This window comes from Limulus polyphemus, unplaced genomic scaffold (genome assembly GCF_000517525.1).
Source record: "Limulus polyphemus unplaced genomic scaffold, Limulus_polyphemus-2.1.2 Scaffold2547, whole genome shotgun sequence".
NCBI classification, from domain to species: Eukaryota; Metazoa; Arthropoda; class Merostomata; order Xiphosura; family Limulidae; genus Limulus; species Limulus polyphemus.
The window spans coordinates 40,050-45,600 of record NW_013668157.1 but is presented as its reverse complement, the minus strand read 5'-3'; positions in this window follow the sequence as shown (position 1 = coordinate 45,600).

Genomic DNA, 5,551 nt, shown 5'->3' with positions numbered 1-5,551 from the left:
TCAACTTCTGTTTTGTAGCCAGTATAAAGTGTTTTCTTATTATCGTGGTTGGTCTTCCTTTGTCTTCTTGAACAAGGTTTTTTTTTTTTTGCTGTACGATAGCAATTTGAAATGAAACGTTGTGGGAAATGAAGTTTTTAGAGAACAGTAAAAGTGTTTTTAATTTCATGTTCAAGCGTTGTCTGGTGGCGTAATCTATAATTTTTAATAAAAAAAGAAAGAAGTAAGAGATGTTGTAACTTGTTTATGAAAACAAGTTAATATAACTTAAATAATTTGTTGGTTTTCTCTTTGTGGAGAGAATAGTTCCTGGTTATCAAAATATTCAAAAAGGGAAGATTAATATAGCTTTCTCATTTAACTTTAAATTTGAAATGAGGTGAGGATTGTTTAAAAAATTTTTCAAGATCACTTTTTGTTTGTATATACAAAAAAAAAAAGCCCCCCAGTGGCACAGCGGTAAGTCTGCGGACTTACAACGCTAGAATCCGGGTTTCCATACCTGTGGTGGGCAGAGCACAGATAGCCCATTGTGTAGCTTTGTGCTTAATTAAAAACAAACACCAATAAAAAATATATCATCAATTTAATATACTGAAATCACAGAACGATTCCATGAAAATTTTGCACAGTATTATTGAAAATGGATTTCCCATGGCCGTTCCGTGTTTTGTCTAAAATATTAACTAAAACCAGTAACTTGAATCAGTACGTTGTTTACACAGAATATGATAGGAGATAAAAGCGGTATTGCGAATGGCAAAGATATTGTTACGACAGCGGAAGTCACGTGACGCTGGTAACACGTCACGATATTCTCGAAGGATCTTGACTTTTCCTAGCAACTCTAGTCTGTTCTAGGCACCCTCTTTTTGTGTATATAAGCCCGGCAAATAAAGCGGAAATATAATTGCAGATAGAGATAATCGAGTCAAGCCGTAAGTAAAGTGTGTTCATAAAAGTAGTCAAGTTTAAAGTGACTGTGGAAATTCTGTGTATTGCAAAGTTGTATCGAGAAAGAATAAACTAGTTTTAATTAAGAAAGGACTCGTATCGCTGAAGTTTCTCGGAAAGAATTTAGACCGGAAATTAACAAACGACCAGATACGTAACAGTATGTTTAGTTCGAGTAATTTTTTAAAGAAAATTTAAGGCCTTACCAACTGTCACGTTGGTAAATAAAGAATCAAAACTTAACACTTTTTTCTTACTTTGGTCAGTGCTTTAATTTACTTCTGGAATTAAATTTGCACAATTTTGGATGTGTGATTTTTCCAACAACTTGTTCTACCAGCCATTTAGCTAGACGGTATATGGTAAACCCCATTAGAAATTATAGGCCTAAAAGGACAATTTCTTTTTGCGTTTGGGTAAACCGTAAATATTGGTAAGGAAGCATTAAGTTTTAACTTCTTTCAAAAATGTGGGTAATCAATAAGAATTTTATGTAATGATATCTTAAACATAAAGTCAGGCACTTTCTTTCGTAATATATTGGAGCATAATTTCTCATAAATATAGTCGTCCATAATTAGTTCTGACCTAGGAAAAGAATGTTAAATTTGGATGTTGATGTTTTATTTACAAACGTGAGACCGTAGAGGTGTACAAACATGTCGAGACTCGTTTTTCTAATTTCAAGTCCTCTGATAGTCTGTTCTATTTACTGTGGTTTTTTTTACTAACTTGAGTCCTAAAATGTATATATAACACCCTAAACAACTGATGCCTACCGTACCCCCCCCCCCCGGACAGTTAAGATTTTTAAATTTCCAACAGGGGGAATACGTACACATACTTTTAAATTATTAGCTGTTGATATAAACTTTTGATTCATACATAACACACCTATAAATGACATAACTATCAAATTTAAGCTACAAGACAATGTAACGTTGTTGCTGAAATAGCTACCTTTCTATAAATAGCATAGAATATATCTTTAGACATGTATGTTCAGATACCTTTTTTCTAAGTTTTCCGAGCAGGTGTTCTTCATGTAGTTACGTCATGCTTGTTCACTGGATGGCAAAAGGTCGTAAACATGCACAATTCTTTTTCTTAGGTGAAAACAATGACATATATTTCCACCATAGATGTATGTCTGCATCCACTCTCTGCGAGTTGAAAGTGAGATTATCTCCTGCATATTTTATTTGGAATTGTCTCTGACAAATGAAGCTTTGGATTATGAGATACCACACCAGATTCTTCGTCTGATGTAAAATCAAGGTGTAATTCTTTCTGCCCTTATCCTGTGCACATGTTTTAGGAAAGTATTTATTTACCCTAGCAGCCTGTATAGCCGTCACGGAACACAGAAGTCTGCCATTAAGTTAAGACTTGCACAGACATATTTGTCAATAAAGATTCCGACTTACTGTTCATTTACGTTTCCTCTGCTTTCGGTGTGAATTCTCTACAATATGTTTATAAACTATACATTCTTGTAGCTTCTTTTCAACTATATTATTGGAGGATATTGTTGCGTCAGCGAGGTCACGTGACTAGTGTCACGCCACTCGTTCTCTCGAACCTTCGTGAATTGTCGGGAGATTACTAGATATAGTGTTAGTCTTGTATATATGTAAGACGGTCACAACGTGATGGGAATGTGTGTAGGTAGTGAGTAATTGAACTGCAGTCAGAAAGTATTGTTGAAGTTCGTTGTTATAGCGTTTGTTATAGAGCGACTGTTGAAAATAAGTGTATCGGTAAAGTTATATTCAGAAAGAATAAACCAGTTTTATTAAGAAAGGACTTGTGTCGTTAAAGTTTCGTGGGAACGAAATTACGGAAAATTAACTAACGAACGGAGACGTAACAATATTATTGTACCTGAATACAGCAAAAGTTCTGAGTCATGACTTAATAGTTGTGATAACTCAAGACCAGTGTGAATGGGCGTTTAACTAACCAAAACTTTCAGCAACAACATACGTGCGATAAGCTTAATGGTAGTAGTTTCAATCTTGAAAAGCATTTGTTAATTTGAAAATAAAATTGTTCGTATTTAGAGTAAATTACAGTATTTCAGTAGCGGGAAAAGGATAATCTAATCCATCACTGAATAACAGTGAGGACGTTACACCACATTTTTTCTCTATAAATTTATGAGTATTATAGTAAAGGAACCAAGTTGAGTTCCCTTTACCAAATATGCAAAGTGGATTTTGTAGTTGAAAGATACTTGAAGGTCTGACATGTCAAACAAAAAAAAATTAAACAGATTTTGAAGATATTTCTGAAATTTATATAGATTCAGAAATTATGAATATTTTAGTTTCTTTAATAGCTGTAAGCCTGAAATCAGTGACTTCAACAGAAGTTTGTACACCAACTTTATTCTGCGTCTGTTTAAGGGCTGTTTCAACATTAAGGTTTTATATTATCTTGGATATCGATAATCTTAATATCCAATATATCTTGTTATATCAATCTGTGTATATCATTTAATTTGTACCTGAATGGATATCTGTATTAATTTTTTTTAATTATTTCTAATAACCTTTTTAAACGAGTAAGACCACCTGCGTCATTGATGTGAAATATTTTGTGATTTTTCGAATGCCCTTTCGTTGGACGTTGTTCTCAAAAATTATTTCATGTTAATTTAAAAATGTTATTTATCTGGATTGTTAATGAATAAATTTGTTTGTTTGTTAAGGGCAAAGGTAAGTCTGAAGGCTGATAACACTAAAAGCCTGGTTCCGATACCCACGGTGGGCAGATCACAGATAGCCACAGAGCTAATGGAAGCACGATAAATAAATACGAAGATATAAATTATTTCTGTCAGTCTATACAGCAATGGTGATCTTCAGAATCCTGATCCTTGCCCTACACTATGAATGATAAGATATTGCAAAGGTAAGTAAAACTATATTTGGGGAATGATGTATTCTATAACCAGCTCAGGCACGGATTTATAATCATCCTCTGAAGTGGCTCAGCATGGAAAATAATCGGGGAACACTTATTTATGCATATTGATCGTTACAGTATCGGAAGTTTATATTTTCCAATTTTAACAGTATGACAATATACATTATAGATCAAATGTCTGAAACTTTTCATTCCTTATTTCTATATATGCAGGTAAAGTAAAAAGAAATTTTATATTGATTCATTTTATTATTTATCTTTACGAGGAAAAATATTTTAAAATACTTTCTTAGTACTAAACTAGTCATTTCTAGCCCTCCCTCAACCCCCTCAGATTTGACAATTGTCTTACATTTGGGCATAGTGGTCAGCAAGTTTATAGCTGGAATTCTGATCCACAATTATTGCAGAATGGCTTCTCTCTGGCCATAAGGGATTTCAGCTGTCACCAGAGATTCTTAAATGGATTTGAATCTGGACTTTGAGAAAATCACTTCATTACTTTTATTGGTGTAGTTTTTACTTTTTCATCCAAGTACCTTTTATATATCAAAGCCTTGCTTAACTTCAAATCCCAGGCCAATTAAAACGAAGACCACTTGGCAAGGCATGCTGGAACTATTCTGTCTTCACAATCCCTTCACTCGGTCTCCAGCATCAGACAAATTGAAATGCCTCTAAACCAATTTTTACTCTCCACCTTGTTAAATCATTTTGTCTTTTCAATGGTTCTATTTTGTCATAAAAACTACCCTTGAATTTAGTTTCATCAAACAACATAAAAAAATAATTTCTGTCATTACTCTAATTTTGGTCCTTTATAAAAAGCCAACCTGTTTAGCTATGATGTTCTGTGATATCTCAAGGTTTGTAGTATCACATCTCTCTCAACACAGAGTTTACTAGTATCACACAGTAGTGGTGTATCACTCTCAACACAGTTAACTAGTATCACACTGTAGTAGTGTATCACTCAACACAGAGTTAACTAGTATCACAGCAGTAGTGTATCACTCTCAACACAGAGTTAACTAGATCACACAGTAGTAGTGTATCACTCTCAACACAGAGTTAACTAGTATCACACAGTAGTAGTGTATCACTCTCAACACAGAGTTAACTAGTATCACACAGTAGTAGTGTATCACTCTCAACACAGAGTTAACTAGTATCATACAGTAGTAGTGTATCACTCTCAACACAGAGTTAACTAGTATCATACAGTAGTAGTGTATCACTCTCAACACAGTGTTAACTAGTATCACAGCAGTAGTGTATCACTCTCAACACAGAGTTAACTAGTATCATACAGTAGTAGTGTATCACTCTCAACACAGAGTTAACTAGTATCATACAGTAGTGTATCACTCTCAACACAGTGTTAACTAGTATCATACAGTAGTGTATCACTCTCAACACAGAGTTAACTAGTATCACACAGTAGTAGTGTATCACTCTCAAAACAGTGTTAACTAGTATCACACAGTAGTAGTGTATCACTCTCAACACAGAGTTAACTAGTATCACACAGTAGTAGTGTATCACTCTCAACACAGAGTTAACTAGTATCATACAGTAGTAGTGTTTCACTCTCAACACAGTGTTAACTAGTATCACACAGTAGTAGTGTATCACTCTCAACACAGAGTTAACTAGTATCATACAA